The sequence below is a fragment of the Mus musculus genome, chromosome 8, assembly GCF_000001635.26.
Source record: "Mus musculus strain C57BL/6J chromosome 8, GRCm38.p6 C57BL/6J".
NCBI lineage: Eukaryota > Metazoa > Chordata > Mammalia > Rodentia > Muridae > Mus > Mus musculus.
In genome coordinates this window covers 28,575,971-28,598,522 of record NC_000074.6, presented here as the reverse complement: position 1 = coordinate 28,598,522, position 22,552 = coordinate 28,575,971, and the positions used below count along the sequence as shown (strand labels likewise).

General features: G+C 41.2%; 1 long non-coding RNA gene across 1 annotated transcript; it reads right to left on the bottom strand.

Annotated features, from left to right (window-relative positions):
• Nucleotides 1–3,627: 3,627 nt before the first annotated feature.
• Nucleotides 3,628–4,993, bottom strand: Gm26795 (predicted gene, 26795). The gene is made up of 3 exons (NR_166526.1): nt 4,852–4,993; nt 4,473–4,708; nt 3,628–4,349 (listed from the first exon to the last, which is right to left on the bottom strand). It is a non-coding gene; the product is annotated as a predicted gene, 26795 (long non-coding RNA).
• Between the last annotated feature and the right edge of the window lie 17,559 nt (nt 4,994–22,552).

Below are 22,552 nucleotides of genomic sequence, written 5' to 3'. Positions count from 1 at the left end.
GTCAAGAAAACATGGCCCAAGGGCTGGCCAATTGGAGTTAAGAGCAGCCCAGATGAAACACAGTAAGTGATAACTCGAGGTTATTAATAAGAAAGTAGATTCTAGTCACACAGAAGGTAGATCTGCCCAACTCTTTTTCTGATTAAAGCTTATTTTAAATATAAAGGTTGTGTGTGTCTATTATCCAGGAACTAAATGGTCAAAGGCATGGTAGAAACCCTGAATTGGAGTTAAAATTTCCTACAGTAGACAGCCCTTAAAATAAATGTTTTCATAGTTGCCTAAAAAGCATTACAGAAGCATAAAATTTAAAAAAATAATTTCTGCCTTTTAAAGTGATTTTGACATCTAATGATTCTTTCTATTGTTCACATACATCATATAACCTAACTTATGAACATGAAATAAGAACTCTTCTTGTACCTGACTTATATTTGCTTATTGCTTTATTCATTGTAGAAATGGTTTATTAAAAATAAATGAACAGTGTATAAAATATCAAAAAGACAATACAAAAATTAATATTTGCACTGAGGATACCATCAACATTTTTTAAAAAATGAACATTTTTGTTTCTGTTTCTTTCCTATCTGTCTGTATAAGCATACCTTCTTGTCAATTTTTCTCTTTCTGAAGATAATTTCTGTTCCTATCATTGGATCAACTTAAAAATGAACAAAACTGTAGTTTCTCTAACCAGGATATTAAGTTTGCACATGATACTTATTTAATCCCAACTTTTTTCAACTTGTTTCATTTTTAATGCTTAGATTCCAATGTTGCATTGTTTTGTTCTAAAGAAAGTAGTACAAGCCTGCATTTTCTTTCAAAGTTGACATTTAATGGTAATTTTTAAAGAGAAAATAAAAGTTTTCTAAATTCTGAACATTCATTTCAGTTATTTTGTCAAATGCTATTTAATATTTATTGGTATATAATTTAATTTATTTCTTATGTTTATAACTCATGAGAGCCCAAAGAAAGTTTATAAATTAAATATAAAACAACACTGGAAAATCAATAAAACTCAAAATAATATCATTAATTTAAATAATATTATACACAATACTATTGTGAGTGAATGTAATTTGTAATGTTTGTTTTAATGATTGAGCAATGCAGCCTCAAGTTTGGGCCTATATTTAATATTTTTCAATAATTTTGCTTCAGCTATATGGAAAATATTAATTTTTAACAATGTCTTATAAATCAGTATTAATAACTTTAAGGCCATGTCAACTAGTTCTAGCTAATTGGACCACAACACTTAATCAAAATTGCTACCAATCAATTGCTGATTGCAAGTTTTAATGAACTTTCATGCTGTAAAGTTGTCTTATTTAATTAAAGATCCCAGTAATCTTAGCGACAGCATCCACATCTATTTACAAACAAATTTTCCTGGCACTAGTGGTTAGCATTAGTTGCCTTTTCAGTTCTGTTACCTTACTGCAATTGCAGCATGCACCTAGAATGTCTTGGCCAACTTCCAACTGGCAATCTGTTTGTGGCCACAACAGTCTGTGTGGCTTTCATTGTATGAAGTGTCAGACCATCTGAGGGCTCCAGTTTTGTAACCGCATCCACTTCTGAAAGTGAGAATCTACTTCATGAGGTGTTTTGTGACATCGTTTGTTGAGCACATGAATTGAATGTGCACGCATAGCGCTGGACTTTTAAAGCTCCGTGATTATCTCGTGGTTAACTGTAGCTAAAAGAGGAATGGCATGATGACAGAGGTGGTTCTCTTTGTAGTGTAATTTTGAATTTTGTTACAGCAATTATGATGTTTTCCTAGCTATCTCTCTTGCCCAAATTGATGGGAATCTCAAAAGCTCAAACGAAATAGGTTTTACGATCTAGTTGGTCTTGGGCTCAAGCAACAGTGGCACCATTCTACAAGCTGGATAAACTTGAGCAATTCACTTCATCTCTCTGCTGAAGTCTGCCCTGTCTGTGCCTCCTCAGTGTGTCCCTGTTAAGTGCGTATTCCTTTGTGAGCCTTTCAAGATGAAGCATAATGAAAAGGTCTCCAGTCACTTAGAACATGCTCTCAAAAGAGGACGGTGGGACTCCATTCCCTTCCTCTCCACTCTGTCTCTTCTCTCTACAGCAGGAGATCACCGCTAGGCTGCATGCTACCCCCACACCCCTCTCACCACGGGCCCCAAAGCAACAGGCCAGTGATGGGCTAGAGCCTCCAAAACTGCAAGGGAAAGTAAACTTTGTCTCTTTGTAAATAGATTATCTGGATATTTTATATACTGACAGAAACCTAGCTCACTTTCTGAAAACCTCATTTTTCCCTTTTTTGAATAAACGACTGTTGTCCCCCATTGTTCACATGAGGAGATCAGCATTATAGAATGGTGGGGAGGACATAACGAGCGGCTCCATGCCAAGTGCCTGGCAGTAGCCTCATGCTACCAAACTTTCAGTTGCCATTGCAAAGGGTACAGCTGGTGGGGTCTCCAGTGCCAGAGAAAACCTTCCAAGGCGTCAACAATTCATTTACTGAGTCCCTAAATCACTCGATAGAGTCTCTGATTACAGATTCAATCACCAGCTGGATATTAAGACCCAAGTTTACAACCACAACATTACATAACTTTCCAACAATCAAGGGGCTTTTTTCCCCCATATGACCAGTCTCTAATGGAAGCATTTTTCTCTACTGAGGTTAAGAGCCAAAGTCGGGTCCAGAGCCAGTCAGTCGGCCAGTTAAATAAGCATTTGAGTTAGCTGCAACAGTTTTAGGAGGAGTGTTCAGGGCCGAGAAGGAGAGAAGGCAATTAAAGAAATTTGGGGATGATTAAGTGCTCCAATACAGGCTGTGAACAGCTTTCTGTGTCTGAGGGAAGGATAATGGGAAAGTAGGGTTGGTGATGAGAGCGCCTATCTAGAGAGCAGCTTTTAATTCATTCAGTAGATATTTATTTAGATCTATGGGTTTTGGTTTTATTTCCCCGCACTTGAAACTGTCTGAATGTTTGGAAGGACAGACACGAGCAGGCCCCATGAACGCAAGCTGCATCGTCGAGGTCTATTGAATGCAGTGTCCGCATTATCTGTGGGTTTATAGCGACCCTTCCCAAGGAAAGAGCGGTTACATCCTGTAGTTTCTCTTGTGCGCGTCCTGAAGCACAGTGCAGCTTGCTGTCTTCTCATTCTTCCAGCCTTTTTTTTTTTTAAGAGTAAAAAGCTAGATACATAACAGCCGCGTGCAGAATGGCCTTCAGTAAGACTTACACAGAGATGAGCAACCACGCTGCCCCTAAGAGCTCACAGTACCCAGGACCCACCACTGTGCTGGGGAGGAAGGTAATCTCCTTCCAGTGTGGCAAACCACAATTTGCTTTTATCTCTTCCCAGATGAGCTAGTTAAATTTACAGATTGGGAGGAGGAACAGGGATGACGGAGAGTGAGTGTACCAAGTGTAAATTGTCAGGGGAGAGGGGAGAACTATTATTCTGAACCCTGCTATCCTTGTGCTAAAGGAATCTACAAGCTTCACACCAATTGACAACTGTTTTCTAAGCTAGGAATCAGTTCCGGTGCTCTAAGCAAGGACAGCAGTGCCCCGCACCCCACCCCGCACCCCACCCCCCACCCCTACACAAGCCCAGGTCACCAACAGTCATTATTTCTATGATCTCTTTGTCCATGAGGCCACCTGGCGACTGCGGAGCTCCTCCCAGATGACGCCTTAGCAGGTGTTTCTTCCAAGTCCTCTCAGTTACTCCCTTTGCCTTTTTGCATTCCCTGCGCTGAGCTGTAGAGGGGCTGTGGCACTTTGTAACTTACTGCTCAACAGCTGGCAGCTACAAATTAACTTTTTGACTTCATTAGGCTAATCTGCAGAATTATTCCTAATTTGGAGCACCTGCAGTCCCCGTCCCCCCCCCCCCCCCACCTTCCTCTCCTCAGGAGCCACCTTCTCTCATCCATCAGACGCTGAGTGGCAGGAAAACAGCATATGGAGCTACGGGTGGGTCTGGTCAGGGCACCTAGTTTGTTTTTCTACTTCTCCAAATCACCGGTCTCAGACTGCTTCAATCAACACACGGCTTCTTCCCATGGCCAGGGCTGGTGTGAATCCAAGATGCCAAGTGCCTCTTCACATGGGTGAAAATAACCAGAGGGCTGATCATGTCTTCGCCCTTGTTTGGACACAGGGCAGTTTCAGTCCAAGGTCGTCAGTCTAATGCAGAGCCATGCTCGGGCGAGTGCTGCCCTTGATTTCCTCCCGTGTTTCCGGGAAGCCAGAAGTGTGAAAACCTTCCGGGTTTTCCACTTTTTATCTGCCCAGAAACCAGGAGGCCGGTGATGCCCCTTTGGTCACACAAATCTGTAAGAAATAAAAAGAGAAAAGTTGCAGCTGCCTTCCCAGAATCGCACCTGCATCCACTGCGGGAGGTTCTTGGCCTCTTCTCCTCCCGCTGGAGTCCTTAAAGTCCCCAAATAGTCTTACACAAATCTGTAAAGTGGTGCAAACAACGGTCTCCGCATTCTCCTGTCAGGTCCTCTGCTGGAGCAATTTTCCCAGAGGACAAAGAGAGTAAACTGGCCTGGACACAGTCCTTAAGATCTTTCTCTGACGCTCCAACGCACTACAGTTTTAGTGGTAATGCTCTTCTCACTAGATGGCTCTCCTGGATCCTTCCCTTCCTAAAAGCTAGGCCGGGAGAGGAGAACGAGGCTGCAGAGCTGAGAATAGAAGATAAACAAGATGTACTGGAATAAAGGTACCCAGATGCCCCCAACTTAAAATCTTACAAAGAGAGGCACACTTTAGAAAAGCAATCCAAATGCAACCCACACATGGAGTAGAAGGAGAAATCGTTTCTTACCGCTGGAGGTAGAGAACACACAAAGTAATCACAGATACTAAAACCTTAAGTGGATTTTGCTTGCTCTTGTTGCCGCTCGGTGTAGTGGTGTAGCTTTCCATAGGTTTTTACTTCTAGGGCTTATAGTCCAGGCAGCCATAGCACTCATTTCTCAGGACAAGCCATTTATATTCCTTATCATGCATACTTTGAATAGTTTCTTCTTCCACTCTCAAAACTATCCCCCTGGAGAGATGGCTTAGTGCCCAGGAGTGTTAACTACTGTTCCAGAGACTGTGGCTCAGATCCAGCCCCCAAGTCAGGCACCCACCATTTGGAGCTCCAGGGGAATTGCTGCCCTACTTTGGCTTCTGAGGGTACCTGTGGTGCACATAAATGCACACACACACACACACACACACACACACACACACACGCACATGCTCAGGCAGGAGTAGAGTAGTCAATCAGATCTCTTTTTTTCTCTGCTACCGTCCCCGCCCTTATTACAGGCAAAAGTGATGGTGAAGTAGCCTCTTAGCATTTACAGGCTTGAGTCTCATCCTCCAGGGAAAAATTAGTCTAGCCTTGGTTCTGTCAGTTGAGTTTCCCCTTCCCATTGTCTTTCTCTGAAAAAAAAAAAAAAAAAAAAAAAAAAAAAAAAAAAAAAAGGTCATGAAGGTAATTGTTCAAGATAAAACAGGTATGCAGTCCGGCTTGGTGGCTTCAAGCAGTAGCTAGAACCAACAGTTAGACAGTTAGAACCCCATGGTGTGTGTAGCCCTTGATGATGGATGGATTCCCTCAGGAGTTTCAGAGAAAAAAAGGTAGAAATTTGCATCAGATCTTTTGCTGAACCTTTCTTCTAATCCAAAATTAGGAAGGCCAAGCTCTTTCCTCTCCTCGGGGATTTGCTTAAATTGAAGTTTCTTTTCTTTAATCTTTAAAGATGATTAATGCTTTAGAAACCTTACCAGTGATAACATGCATAGAGAGAAGGATTCAAGAATTTTCATTTCCTGGATGTTCAGTAGTGACATTCGGGATTCCTGCACCTAGTGAGCAGCGATATTATACTTGAGCGTTGAAAAGCATGGTTAACTCAGAACAGAGAGCCTGGAAGGAATGACAATATCAGGATCCCCTAGGAGTACGCTGTGGACTATAGATATGAGTTGAGGTATCTGGAGCCAGATCAGTTATCAGTTTGGAGCCTCAGTGTAGGAATCACAGGGCCACCTCTGTTGGACTAACGTGATGAATGGCTCATTGAAAATATATCTTATGCTCTCTGATAACTGGTCCCCAACTTTTAAAGTACAAAGAGACACTCAGCAGAAGGGAGATCTATTCCCAGTCTCAAGGATGAACTAGCTTTGTTTCAATTCACACATGGTTTCTGCCACCAGTACCATTTTGTGAGTGTCTTTGGATCTGACCCTGGTGAGGTCTAGAAAATTGGGGGTGGGTGTGGGGAAGCTTGTCCATGATGAAAAGTCTGACTCTTTGGCTTCCTAGCTTGAGTCCTACTCTGGCTTCATGTGTAAGTAGTTGGTAACTCTTTGTCTTATGGTTTTACTGCTGTGAACAGACACCATGACCAAGGCAACTCCTATAAGGTCAAAGTTTAATTGGGGCAGGCTTACAGGTTCAGACCTTCAGTCCATTATCATAAAGGGGGGAACATGGCAACATCCAGGCAGGCATGGTGCAGGAGGAGTTGAGAGTTCTACATCTTCATCTGAAGGCTGGCTGCTTGCAGAATACGGGCTTCCAGACAGCTAGAATGAAGATCTTAAAAACCACATCCGTACCTACTCCAACAGGCACACACCTTCTAACTGTGCCATTCCCTGGGCTGAGCGTATACAAACCATCACACCCTATCACAATCAGGGATCACAGAATGATGGGGACAGCCAGATGAGTAAATGTGGTTCACAGGACATTGTTGGACTACTGAGCAATCCAGAAGTATCCATTGCTGGTCCACTTAAAGGAGTTACAATATCTTCTAGTCATGTGTGTGTGTGTGTGTGTGTGTGTGTGTGTGTGTGTGTATACATAGGTGTATATGTATATGGGTGTGTTCGAGTATGGTTGTCGACATGCATGTGTGTGTGTAGTCCAGAAACAGCTACTATAGAGACTGTGGGTGGTGCCACCAAAATAAAAGAATGAATTTATGAAATTCCTAGGCAAATGGATGGACCTAGAGGGCATCATCCTGAGTGAGGTAACACAATCACAAAGGAACTCACACAATATGTACTTACTGATAAGTGGATATTAGCCCAAAACTTAGGATACCCAAGATATAAGATACAATTTGTTAAATGCATGAAACTCAAGAAGAATGAAGACCAAAGTGTGGACACTGTGCCCCTTCTTAGAATTGGGAACAAAACACCCATGGAAGGAGTTACAGGGACAAAGTTTGGAGCTGAGACAAAAGGATGGACCATCTAGAGACTGCCATATCCAGGGATCCACCCCATAATCAGCTTCCAAACGCTGACACCATTGCATATACTAGCAAGATTTTGCTGAAAGGACCCAGATATAGCTGTCTCTTGTGAGACGATGCCAGGGCCTAGCAAACACAGAAGTGAATGCTCACGGTCAGCTATTGGATGGATCACAGGGCTCCCAATGGAGGAGCTAGATAAAGTACCCAAGGAGCTAAAGGGATCTGCAACCCTATAGGTGGAACAACATTATGAACTAACCAGTACCCCGGAGCTCTTGACTCTAGCTGCATATGTATCAAAAGATGGCCTAGTCGGCCATCACTGGAAAGAGAGGCCCATTGGACACACAAACTTTATATGCCCCAGTATAGGGGAACGCCAGGGCCAAAAAAATGGGAATGGGTGGGTAGGGAAGTGTGGGGGGGGGAGGGTATGGGGGACTTTTGGGATAGCATTGGAAATGTAATTGAGGAAAATACGTAATAAAAAAAAAAGAAAAATAAATAAATTTGTTGCTATTACTCAGGTGCTGCCCATCTCATTTTATCTTACTTTTTTTTTTTTAAGATAAAGTCTTTCATTGGCCTGGAAATCACCAAATTCTAGGCTGATAGGTCAGACAACCTTGGGGATCTGTCTAATGGTCTTTGCCTCCCAGATTGACTCTAGGATTACAAGAGTGTGCCAGCTCGAATGGGTTTCTTTTACTTTAGCATACATTCTGGGGACCAAATTTAGATCCTTGCAAGACATACATTCTTCTGCCTGAGCTATTGTCCCAGTTCATGTTTCCATTTTAGAGCAATGAATTACAATCACTCCTTTTAATTCTCTATCTTCTTTTCTTTTGTATTGTCCTGATTTTAAGAACAAATCTCCTAGGTCATCCTCAAACTCTTGTTCCTCCTGCTTCTGCTAATTTCCACAGCACTGAGATTATAAATGTAGGCTTCCACACTCATCCCAGTGACCACTTGATGGTTTGTTTATTCCTATCCCTTTCAACTGTCACTGGCAATTAGCATTTCAGTTGAAGAGATATCAGTTAGGGCACACTTCCTCTTTCTTTTAGTCATTTACAAAACTATGTGTGGGCATTAGGGGCAGAAAGATGTTGCTCTCTGTAATAAAGATTCTCCCTCAGTGGATGCTTGAAACCCTGTTGTAATAAAACCTTTGGATGTAACTTCCTCCACTGGTCTGCATGTTCTGAATTGGCATCTCCAGAATTTGTTAACTTTTTTTTTTTTTTTTTTTTTTTTTTGTCTCTAGACTACATAAGGCGCATGTAAAAGTTAAGAGTTCAAATAATAAAAATAAGATCTGGGCAACACACTGGGCCTCCTTATCAGCAGTGGTTCCATTTTTATGTGTCAGTATTAATATTTCACACACAGCGGCTCATTATAAAAAGTAACCTTGGAACATTGTGTCAGGTGAAGAATTTTTTTTTAAGATGTTCTGGAAATTATGCAGCCATAAAGAGCATCCCCACTAATTGTCTTGGCACTCACATCATGCTGACCAGTTTGTCATCAAGTTGGGGGTGGCAGAGGAGAGCACTCCTCCCCCAGTGCTGTCTCATGCATTGCTTTGCTCTATTTCTCTCTCAAACTCATTTATTTGATGCTCATATTTATGCAAAGGAGGGTAATGAGTTAGCCAAAGGTTACACAGGGTGCAGAGGGCTTTTCGATGATGAGAGTATTGGTAGCTTGTGAGGCTAGCCTCAGGCTGTCTGAAATTGAAATTTGGGGCTAAATTAATAAGTCAACTTGAGCACATGCAGTTTTATATTAAGACTTCTCTGGGGTTGAAACTATGTAGCTTGACATAAAAGAACCTTTAGATATATTTTTTTTTTCTTTTTTTAAAGTTCAAGACTATGCCACTGAAAGTGGCATGTTTGGGATGGAGGAGAGAAACAGAAAGAGGAAAATGGGCAATATTTCTGAAACCCTCCCTGGAATGGCTTTTACATTTTGCTGTGTAGGATGTACAGTCTTATGTAGCCTTGGAGGTCACTAATTATTGTAAGAAATATTAAGTAGGGGCTGGAGAGATCAGTTGCTAAGATCCATTGTTTGTTCTAGAAGAGGACCCGGGTTCAGTTCTCAGCACCCACATGGAAGCTCACAACCATATATAACTCCAGCTCCACTTCTTTTTCATCTTTGTTGACTGCAACAAACTACTTTCTCCTGGGTTGGTTCCACTCCCTGTTAGCAGCTTTCCTCAGCATGTATCCCATGGCTCTGGCATCTTTAACATCTTTGAGTCTCCAAGGCAATTTCAATGTTACAGCTTCTTGTTTCAGTGTCTGGGATTCCACTTGATCTTTTGGACTCCTCCTAAGGGCTGGCATCACTTTTCCAGCTCTGCCCTCTGTAGCACTCTATGCTCAGGTTGATCCACTCCACTACGGCTGCTGCTCTTGGTGATCATCCCATGGTACTGACATCTCCAATACACTGGGGTGTTCCACTCCAACTAGGCTTCACCAATAGCCTCTCATAGGCTCTCTTCAGGGTGCCAAGCCTCAAATCCTTTGCATGACCCCTTCAGTCCTGGGCCATCAACTACAGCTGAGGCTTCACCTTCCCCAATGGCCTTCCCTGGCCTCTCACAGTGCTAAGCCTCAGCTTCTCTCCATGGTCCCTTCATTCCTTCACAAGCAGTACCACCTGAGTGACTTACACATTACCAATACCAGCCGCAGCATGAGGTACAATCTTGGGTATATCTGGAACACAGCTTCTTTGTGCTCCCAGAAAACAATTTCCAGAAGATTTGACCCCACTGATGCTGGTCTCTTCTTAATCACTGCTAATTCCTTAGCTCCAGCTAACCAACATCAATTTTCCCAGTAGTTCCTTCCATTCTTAACTCTAGAGCCACAGCCTCGTGGCTGAAGCTGCTGAGTTCTGCTGCTTGCATGACCCCCTTGTACTATTACATTGTCACTGGCTTTCTGTTTTCCAACTCCTTCACTGCCTAAGCTTGGCTCTCCTGGATCTTTCTCTGAAGATCGGCCTTGAACGTGGAGATCAGCATGCCTGTCTCCTGGAATTAAAGGTGTGTATCACCATACCTGGATCTAAATTTAGCTGGGTAGGATCTTGCCCCAAGCTCCTACTCCCTTAATCTTTTATCTCCTAGAACACAAGATCTTGCTCCATTTCACTTCCTGGTACCCCTTTAATACTCGAACCATATATTTTATATTTTTCTTTTCTAAGCTTGCTATGCTTGTTCAAACTTCTCTTCATAAGACTTAACCAGAGAACAAAGTCTCTGCTGGGCTTTTTTGAAACTTCTTTTGTCAATGCAATTAATCCAAGTCTCTTCACCTTAGCCTCAGGCAAACTTTTCAGACAAGGGCAAAAAGTAGCCACATTCTTCACCAAAATACCACAAAACCAGTCTTTATGCCACATTCTGAAATTCTTCTCCTTTGAAATCTCTCTTGGGCCAGGTCAACACAATTCAAATCACTCCCAGCAACAAAGTCTTCCATATTCCTACTAGGATGACCCATTAAGCCCCATTTAAAGCATTCCACTGCTTCCCAAATCCAAAGTCCCAAATTCCACATTCTTTCAAATAAAAGCATGGTCAGGCCTATCACAGCAATACCCCAATCCCAGTACCAACTTCTGTCTTAGTTAGGGTTTTACTGCTGTGAACAGAAACCATGACCAAGGCAAGTCTTATAAAAAAACAACATTTAATTGGGGCTGGCTTACAGGTTCAGAGGTTCAGTCCATTTTCATCAAGGTGGGAGCATGGCAGTATCCAGGCAGGCATGGTGCAGGAAGAGCTGAGAGTTCTATGTCTTAATCCAAAGGCTGTTAGTGGAAGACTGACTTCCAGGCAACTAGGGTGAGGATCTTATGTCCACACCCACAGTGACACACCCATTCTAACCAGGTCACACCTCTTCCAACGAGGCCACACCTTCAGATGGTGCCACTCCCTGGTCCAAGGATATACAAACCATCACCCCATGCAAACAAAATAAATAAATCTTTAAAAAGAGAAATATCGAATGTGACTTTTTTTCTACCCAATATTATAAAACTTGTGTTTAGGACAAAGAATTAAAATCTTCTTATCTCCTCTATCTTGCAAGACTTTTGTGTATCTGTTTTAAAGCTTCCCTGCACAGTAAATCTTTGTTTTCACTAAGATTCCCCTGTATGCTCTAGGAATTTGGTGGCCTGAAACCTCTTCCCCTTGGAGTGAGGCATCTTCTCCTCTCCCCTTCCTCATTCATTTCAGGTGTGCTCATTGTCTTCACATTCATCATTGTGAGGTTGGAATGGGGAAACGACACAGCCACCACCTGAGCTAGAATAAAAACCAAATTGACTTCCCATCTTTTCATGGTCACTCTTCTGAGAGCACTCTTGACCATGTGTAATGTTGGTGCAGAACCTTGAGTTGGAGAGGCGGTCTCTTTCTCTGCAATCCTGAACTTGTCTCTAACATGATCTTGCTCACAATCCTCCCTGAAGCAGATGGTTTGTTCACTCTTCCTGTCATTGAGCCAGAGTACATGTCAACATGGGCTAAGGACAACTTGAGAACAAAATGCTAATTGGGATTGTGGCTAGTTTTCCTTAATTTGCATTTTAGGGACAAGGACATTAGCACTATTTACACAAAGTCCAATTACAGATGTGGTGGTGCACTATTTTGTGTTTTCAGGGTAGACCTGCTCAAGAGATTATTCCAAGAATAAAAGCATAGCAAGGGAATGACAGTAAACAAGAGACACCTGGGAAGCATCACAGATTGGTCCCTGCTGACACTAGACTCTAGCCTACAGCTAGTGATAACTGGAGGCTGATCAACTCGAGTATACAAGACACAGTCCAGCCTTCATTCAAGCCAGGTTGCCATCCAATAGTAAATGCTGAAATGAGTGTGCTTCGGAGTCACTGTAACATCTCTATGAGATGAAGAGAAGGACTCCAATTTGAGGAAGGTCAATGAGTTACTAGAAGACGACTAACATTCTTTGTCACGGATAGAATGGAAGGTTGTGGGTAACACATGATTGCTTGAAGGTTGTGCTGGAGGTGGGAGTAATGGCCTCCTAATATTCGCAATTGAAAAATAAACATTGGGCCAATCGAATGATTCCTTTGTACCAATGAAAAAAGGACAGTATGTATGTACTGGTTTTAGTGCCTGACTACAGCAGTACTCCTGGCCGGGTGTTGTGCATACAGAGAATTTCTCTCCCAGCTGTGCTCCTGGGACCTGTGTCAGGAAGTGACTGAATGAATTGTTCTCTACCTTCTGTCCCAGCCATCTGTGTCACAGGGCTCTCTGATTGTATGTGATGGGCCAGTCTGCCCATTGGTAATGCAAAGGGTCAAACGCTCTGTGGCTTTTGTTAAAAAAAAATGTGTATTCTAGAATTTTTTAAAATTAAGAAATTATTGTCTCATCATCCCAGAAGTATGATAAAGGCTAAAATCCCCACCTCCTTTTCTCCCCAGCACAATTGTAATGAATAAAGGTACTTATAAGAAAAAAAAAAAAGGCTCTTTTATTTAAGTTTTTTTTCAGAAAGTATCTTTTGGTTTTTGTTCCCTGCATCTCCAGTGTGGCATTCAGAAGTCATAGAGCAGACATGCTGATATTTTATGACCAATGCTGACTACATATTGGCCTCAGTTTTCACTTGTGACATAATTTCCTATGACTCAAGCATTAAGTCAAAATAAACTCTCTCTTTCTTTGCACAAAAGCTCAGCTCATTGCCCTTCAGCCTTTAGCAACCATCTCTTCCTTAAATGTTCTTCCTTTCATTATTCAGAGAAATTCATCTGGTCTGCAATTTTACAGAGAAATAAAATTATATATGTAGCCCCATCTTACCATTACCAAACCACTGCCCAATACTTGGGTCTGTCTTTTCTTGGTTCCTTGGGTTAGCATGTTCCTTAGGGTATTATGGGATTGTGTTCTCCAGAGTCCTCCTTATTTTGCCTTTTAATAAACATAACTTTATCCTTATGTTTCAGGCTTCTGCTGTCTGGATTACAGCATCATGAAATTTTCTCCACTATAAAATAAATGCTGCAATGTCCTTGTTACCTGTTATTGATATAGAACATTTACAATGGTAGACACATAATGTGTTCTTAGCTCTTTGGTGTGTTTTAATTTCCTCCATTGAATGAAAATTTTAGGAAGAAAGATATTATATTCTTTAGCTAATTAATGAATAGGTAGTAGCCATCAGTATATTTGACCAACAGTAGGAATTATGAGTGTTTCATAGCATATAGCCCTTCCTTCAAGATATTTGCTTATATCTGCCTCTCATATTGTAAACATTCCTTTCCCAACTCCTCTTTTTCTCTTCCAAATCTCATATACCATTTTCTGATGTTCATATATATAGAATGACACTGTTCACCTTTCTATGCTCCAGATTATCTGATGAATCCAAATAAATATGGTTGTCCTCAGAACCCTCATTATTAGAGTATTTTGATGACTTAACTTTCAGTAATTTGTGTCCCTGACTATTCTCTAATTACATACTGAGTTGATGATTGAGGTAAGGCTCTATCATGATGTTATTCTGTCCTCCAAAGGACATTGCTTACTTTTGAGCTAACAGATTGCATTCTTTAGTTCACTATCATAAGAACTAGTTATTAATTGCTTTTCTACTAAGGGCCTGTCTAGGAATGAAATGCAAAATAAATTATTATCCTATGTTGAGGATATAACTTGGGGTTGTGGATCACTTGTGCAGCTTTTAAGATCCCAGCTTCAATTTCCAGAACCAAACTGAAATTTAAAGACAACATAGTCTCTGTCTACCAAACCTAAGATAGGTGATGGAGACAAAGTATCATACAATCATGTCAATATGTGATTTGAGAAGGGTCAAAGCAGAAAAGGAGGCACCTAGAAAAGAGTCCTATCTGACTCCCCAAAGATGGTTTGAAATTAGACTGGACTAAGGGTGGCCAGGAGAAGCCACTGAAAATCCACAGAAGTGAATCAAAGTTTGTTCTGCTTGGGTAAGCCTAGAATCCTGGAGCTTGGAGATCAGATAGGTTGGGCAAGGAGAAGTTGCAGATAGACTATCAGAGGAATGACTTCTGCATGAAGTAGAACTCCTGAAGAGGCCAATTAAGGGACATCATCCTTGCTGCAAAGAGGAAGACACAATTAAATGCCTAGCTATGTACATAAGCATTGATTTGAAATGCACTTACATATGAAAGAATGACAAAGACAACCTTGGGGGAATGTGGAGGTGGAGCTTCCTCACTGTGGCTTTGTGCATGGTTCCATATATTCTGTGAGTTGCATTTACCCTGAGGAAATGTGTATTGTGAATCTTGTCCTTTGGTCATTTTTTCCCCCTGTAAGACTTTAATAGTCTTCTCAGGTTGTTTAGAATTAATGAGGCAAATGTCCTCAATCAAGAAGCAATTTAAGAACATGCTGCTAATTTCAATGAGTTCTGTAAATGAACTAATTTAATACCAGTTGACCTTTTTATTTGGGGAGAATGATTTGTGGCGGTATTTTCCTGATTTGTGCCTACAAGCCTTGGCAATCTGATTGGGCATTTTGTGTCCAAGGGTAAGCATTAATCATGGTACAAAGATGGAGCATAGCTAAGAGGGATTTAGAATATTTACCCCGGCAAGCAAGTGTCGGGTGTTGCTTAGTAGGAAGCCCTCAATCATGTTCATTAAAACCAAAAACCACAGAATTAAGGGGGGAAGGGTCCTACTCTTTTAGTGACAGAGACCATGCAGAGAGATGCTGAATGGTGGGATATCTTGACTATGTTCTAGCAATTTTGTTACTCTAGGTTTTTTTTTAACCTCTTTATGAATGGAATGGAATAAAATAACCTTAATTTGCTAGCTTAGAAGAAAATTTCAACTTCCTGAGTAAAGTCAAATAATACTCAATGATCCTCTTACTACCCTGCCATTTCTTTTTTTTACCACTTCATCTAGGGAAGACCTTGGATTTCTTTACATTGTCTTTAAATCAATCAGTAGAAATAGATCTTTACTGGTGGTTTTTCTAGGGAGGTGTGATGGTTTGTATATGCTTGGACCAGGGAGTGGCACTATTAAGAGGTGTAGACCTGTTGGAGTGGGTCTGATCTTTAATAACCCTAGTTCTAGCTGCCTGGAAATCTTTATTCTGCCAGCAGCCTCCAAATGAAGATGTAGAACTCTCAGTTCCTCCTGCACCATGCCTGCCTGGATGCTGCTATGCTCCTACGTTGATGATAATGAACTGAACCTCTGAACCTGTAAGCTAGCGTCAATTAACTATTGTCCTTATAAGAGATGCCTTGGTCATGGCATCTGTTCACAGCAGTAAAACCTTAACTAAGTCAGGAGGGTTTTGCCTTCATCTAGAAAGCTAAATGTATACACGCCATGAAAACATGTTGCAATGCCATCATACTAATAAAAGAATGGAATACTTTTGCTTGTTCTCTGTAATGAGAAAGCACTGCCCTAACCAAGATTTGCATAGTTGAATCAAGGCTTAATTGACAACCTCCAAGTGTCTGGCAAGAACTCAGACATCACTGAAGCAGAGCAGAGGGTAACACCAAGAAAGAAGAGAATTTTATTAAAGAAAGGGGAAAAGAGTACTAAGCATAAAGAGAATTATTAATAAAATGATACCTTTAAAATGGCAAACACTTATTCATAAAAATATATTTCATAAACAGGAGAAAAATAAGAGAGTCAGATGAAAGGAATAGTATTCTGCACATGCAGGTGCCAAGGTACTTCTGTCAGGACTATGACAGATTTTCTTCAAGCCCAGAGTCAATGACCAAAGGACTAGAACAGGCACTTAGGGAAAGAGAAATGTCTGTGGTTGATGAGTACCCAAAATCGACATTTCAGCAAGCATCACATGACCATTCAAGTTGAGATGCCCTGCATAGCTGTATAATAGGTAGAAAGTGCACTGCAACAATGCCCCCTGCTCAGCCCAAATCAAGGCAAGAGAGAGGACACTGACACTGCTGGTGGGAAGAATGAGTGAAACTGACCAGGAAAGAACCTGATCTTATCATACCCCCAAATACAGAAGGTTCAGGTACTGGGGTATCTGGTAATTCCACACCACAGTGTAAATTAATGCATTTGGTTATTCATATCTGTGCTTTAAAAATTCCCAAAGAGAACACACTTGTTGTTTTGATTAGGAAAGAGAATCAGGAGAAGTCATGGGGTGATAGACAGCTCAGAAGCAAATAAAAGCTTTTCCTCTTTTCCATTTTACTTTGCAGTGCTACTGATGTGCATGACATCTAGGGCTCTCCCGTTGAGCCACAAGTACAGATGTAAAAGAGAAGGAACAAAACATAAAATGATGGTTGGGGGGGGGGAAGATGCTGTGTTTAGAAGGCACTGATGAGTTTTTAAATCTATTTGTAAAAACAAACAAACAAACAAACAAACAAACAAAAAACTGTGTGAGGTAGAAACTGGGATGAAGAAACAGTTTCTGAAACTATATGCCATGGCCTGATGCACTCAGTTCTTAAATACTAGAAAGAATAGAGGATGCTCTCATTCATCGTGGGTCACAGGAGAATACAGGGCACACCCATAGCAAATCAAGACAGCTTTTCTTCCTTTGACCTATACCCTAAAACCATGTGTCAAGGAGATAAACAGGCACTCTAAAGCCTAGCTTCTGTGTTCTCTCAAACTACAGAAATCTCATCTTGGGTGACTTACAGAACTAACTCTTCTCAGGCTCCCCACCCCTGGTATAAGGCAACGTTTGCCTGTAGAGAAAACGAAGTGAAGAAGCAGCTGCTGGAGTCTCATTGATCTTTCTCCTTTCTAATTTCCATTCCACCATCCTTGTGCTTCCCAGGAAGAGTGGAAGCACAGGTGGGAATCTCACTTGTGGAGCCCAGGAGCTCATCTTTGGGAAGTAGAGATATGTGCTCAAGTGGATCAGATAGGCTGAAGAAGAATTTCCAGAGGTTCAAGGTAAGCATGCATGAGGTTATGCCTATGTTTAGTTGGGCAGATCTTCTCAGCACTCCATGACATGATGGTCCAGCATGCCCACCCTGAGTTTAAGATCTTGTAAAGTGAAAGTGTATTTATTACACCTAGCCTACCAAACACCACAGCATCATGCAGAGTATTGGCTGCCTTCCCTGGCAACAGTATGGCTGCCTGGAAGCTAGCTGTGGCTTGCTGCCACTGTCCAGCCTTGCTGAGAATATCATAGCCTAGCTAATGACAACAATTTGAACACTAAAGTAGGATATCTTATTAATATATAGTGCTATTCTATCATCATAAAGTGGAGATGGGAATGGTCTATACGCCGGTCTCCTTAATGATATCATCTTATCCATATTCTGTCAAATACCCAATAGAAGAAAGCAAAACAATGACAAAACATGGTTTAAAGGAAAAAGCAGCAAGTTAATTTAGTACTGCTATTTTCTTATTCATTTGTCCTTCTTTATCCCTACCTGGTTGAAAATATGATGTGCTCAACCTTGAGGGAGATATTAGACCTAAGAGAGGTAAACTCACTGATCGGCCCCCAGATAAGGGGAAACAGGTGACTATGACATTTATTGTTATAGTACATTAAGCACATGAATACAGGTGGCAAAGACCTTGGCAAACCGAAAGCCTGTTTTGGTGAAGAGGCAAAATTCACACCGGGAGAACAAATTTAATGCCGTCAAAAAAAAAGTCTATATTTAACTTTTTTTTTTTCTTTTGGATAATTCATCTATTTTTAAAGTGACACACATCTTCCAAACTAAAAGCAGTAACCGTTGTCAGTGACAGAAAGCCATCAGAGACATTGTTTTTAAATGTGCAGTTCAAGTGAGCAAACATCTGGAACGCCCAAGCCTGACACGTTCCCTGTTAACAAGGAGCACACATCTTGTGGGTTCTGCAAGGCTGGATCTTCATTCTGCTACAGCATAATTGGACACTTTGCAAGTGAACGTTATCCAGGCTCAGTGCCGTAATGTGCTTTGATTAGTTGTGTTGCTTTTGAGTGACAGCTATACAAACTTACCACCTCGAGTGAAGTATCGCAAATGAATACACGGCAGACGATATGACAGGCAAACCTCAGAGCAAATGGAGAACATTAGAGAAGTAACAATCTCTGAGAAATTTGGCTGGAGGTGTGTATCTCAGTGGTAGACTACTCATCTATCATGCCTAAGGTCACTGGTTCGTTTTATAACACTGACCATTAAAAAAAAATCTAGAATGTATCAGGGATATTTGGATATTTTCAAGGAGAATTTTCCTTGGGGGTGGGTGGGTCTAGTATTGGCCCTTCTTTGAAGGATAGTTTCACAAGCAAAATGAGAAATAAGGCACAGGCATCCTCATTATCTTGTGTTTTATTTGATTTATTTATTTATTTTTTTTAGGTGTCTAAAGTCTGAGTGGTCTGTACTACCTCCAATGCGTTGGTGTCCTTTCATTGTCTTTTACTAACCATGTCTGCCTCATCAATCTTCATGACTCAAGTTAAAGGAGTAGCATCCATTTTCCTACTTCCCAAGGAAGTCGTGATTACCAGGGGTGCGACATTATCCTCCTACACTCCTCCGCTGAGCTGTTTAAAGAGCTTAAGCAGGCAGTCTGCTCTCCTATACCTCTAAAGCTGGCCGACACGCTTATCTAAAAAATGCGTGTAATCCACCCACATGCGGTATGTTTTCCAACATTCTGAGTATTTGCCATTCTTCCTTAATATGGCAGGAGGAAAAAAAAAAAAAAAAAAAAACAAAAAACTAAGGGAACGCTTGGCTGAGGCTGAGGAAGGCCATCTGGTGTTAGTGGAGAGTAACTACCTCTGTCTGAATGCTGATGAAGTCAGCTGATGTGAGCACACTTCAGTCTCTGCAGTCTCTTGCTCAACTCAGACACCTGAATCAGTTGGTTTCTACTTTCTGAATTTGTTTGCATCCGAAGGTGCAATTTTTTTTTTTTTGGTTATTTTAATTACCTACATTTCAAATATTCCTCTTCCCTGTCTCCCCTCCGCAACGTTCCCACCCTACCCTCCCCCCCGCCCCCAACCCGGTTCCCCCTCTCCTTTCTTCTAAGAGGGTGCTTTCTCACCCACACACTCTCCTGCTTCTCCACTTTAGCTTCCCCCTATACTGGGGCATTGAGCCTCCACAGGACCAAGGGCTCCCCTCCATTGATGCCAGATAAGGCCATCCTCTGCTACTTATGTAGCTGGAGCCGTGGGGGAGGTGGCTTAAGCTTGACTTGAGGAAGTGTTTGATCTGCTGTTGGACCATGATAATGGGTGCTAATTTAAGATTTTTGTATTGTTGTGCGCAATACTGTAAAACTCTGTAATGCCATTTGCAGTTTCATCTTGGAAGACGCTGGTGTGTTGTTAGATTTTGTTGTTCCTGTTCTACTCCATAGCATGCAAACATGGGACCTCTGAAATTTCTACAGAGTTTGCCTCTGGTTCTTGTCTATTTTTATCTATGGAACACCACCATTTTTAAATTTATGGATCCATACTTATGTCATTTGGGACATAGGCCTCTTTTTAGTTATTTGGGAGCTGACAAGACAGTTCAGTGGTTAAGGTCACTTTTAGCTTTTCCAAAGGACCAGAATTTGGTTCTCAGAACTCACGTCAGGTGGTTCAAAACTGCCTATAACTCTGGCTCCAGGGAATAAGACACTCTCTTTTGGCCTCTGTGGCCATCCTCATGTGTATGTGACATACACACTGAGATACACAAGAGTAAAAAAAAAAAAAAAAACAAATCTTAAATCAAAATACTTTATAATTTTGTAGTGTCAATGGCATAGATTGTAGAACTCAATTATGGCAATCGTGGAAGGCAAATTTAAAAGATAGTGTAATTTTACATGTTTTGATATTGCCAGTTCGGTTGACATAGAACATAAAAATGTTTACCCCCGGTGAAAAGCCTCAAAAATAAAGTTCTGGAACTTATAAGCCACGAAGCACTTTTACTTACTATACGATTGTTAAAAGTGGGACCAAACTGGCTCACTTCATTCCTTTCAGCTTGTTGTGTGAGTGAGAAATTAAAATGAAACAAACAAACAAACAAACAAACAAACCTGTTATTTTATGTGGACATGTTTTTGTTCTATTCCTAGGTGTAGGGTATGGGTCTGCATCAGATTGTCCACAGCAGCTAACTCTGATTTGTCTCATGCTCTGGCAGTGGTGTGATTCTGCCAGCTGAAGATGGTTTACAATTGGAATTCTAGGAGAGAATACTTGAGCGAGTATATGAGCAGCACCAAGAGGGCATGACTGCTGCTGGCCCCTGCTGCTGCTGGCCCCTGCTGCTGCTGGCTTGTTTCTGCTCTTTCATTTGTTGTTCTGGCATTTGTTGGGTGCTGGTTGCTGTTGCTGATATCCTGCCAACTAAGATTCTACTTGCCCCCAGGAACTCGACATCCCTAGTCAGCAGAAAGTATATCTAAAGAGATCTATTGCCCTCCCCTACCCCACCCGCATCCTTCTAACCTTTCTCACCTAGTTAGTGTTGGGGAGTTGAAAGGGATTGGAGAGGAGATGCATGGGAGGTAAAAGAACCCAATAACGGTTTTGTTCTGTTACAGAGACCTCCCTTGGGATGGGGTTCTACAGTGAGGTCAAGTGGAATTTAAACAGACCGGAAGCTTTACAATCCTGCAAGGCCACTGCTTTCTCTTACAGCTTCCTGGGAGCTGCTGCTGGGGAGTTACCGAGTTTGGAGAAGTGATGTTGTCCCTTAACTCATTCTTTGGTGATTTGTTTCTTGAGTTCATGACTCCTGAAAGGAAAGAGGAGATATCTCCGGGTAGGAGACTGGTTCAGGGTCATCTCACTCGTTTTCTTTGCCCTCCAGTTGAGAGTGTCAGAAATGCTGGATAGAATGATTGCTTGTCGATCATCTCAGATGGCGAACAGAAAGAAGCACTGTAGACCGAGTTAGCTGGTGCTATTACTATATAGGTGATTACATTAAGCTTCTTAATGCTCCAGGTTTTCCTATGAAGAAAGAGCCCAGCTGGGAAGTTCTCAAATGATGAAATATGTTTTTAAACACTCGTAGCTACTCTTTAATGGCCTGTGCTGCCAGACATGAAACATTTCACCATGAAAATGGGTAGGATGCATTCTGAATCGCTGCGATGTCAGGGAGGCTCATTCGTTAGTGGTTTGAAAAGTGCTTTGAGCTAACAGAATAAAAGGCACTGGAGAAGTTTGGACTAATATTAATAAAAATGAAAAATTGCAACAGAGGAACTTATTTCCCTTAGAACACAGACATCAATATTAAGAGTGATTAATAAAGCACAAATAACCAATGTGAGAATGGAGAACACCAGCCATTCATTGGGATATATCTTCTATGTGTTTCCAAATTACCATCTGTGCTGTTTTATTCTGTTAGATTATATTCAATGAGAGCCTGGGTTCATATTCACATGTGAGCCTCACTAGACTTAAATAAATATTATGTGAGCTAAAAATTTCAAACACACCACTTTATTTTTTCTCTATTTTGATCTATAATAATCATGGGTATGTTTTCTCCACATTTCTACATGGAGGCCCCCAAAATCCTGCTTCAAGTCAGCACATTTATTCATAGTCTTCAGAGCCTTGAATTCATCATATTGGCAGAGTAATTAAGACAGGCCGTTCTGAGGTAAAGGTAATGGATAGCAAGCATTTGTGCAGGGTTCTGAGGATAGGAGGTAGATTATTGCTTTGTTCACATTTAGTTTTCCCACAATAATGTTGAGCTGGAAATTAATGAACACAATTAGGGCTTTTTGATATGGCAAACCTTTGAAACCATTCATTATTCTGTTAACAGAACCTGGCTAATTTTCTTCTAAATTAATGTTCTCCTGTTGTGATATAGATTATATTTTATAATGCAGCTCAGTTGGCTTTCTCTCACTCTTCTCTTCCTTTGCTCATTAGTTGCATCTACTTTGTCATTGACATCCAGGAGAATAATAAGTTAGAACAACTGTCAATAATCTCTTTAGGCAGTAATATACTTACTTTACTCTAATGGTAATTGTTTATCACTGCAATGCTTTTTATGTATTATCCAAACCCACAAATACACACACACACACACACACACACACAATCAATGTTTATTGCACCACTATTCACAATCATCAAACTATAGAACAAATCTAGGT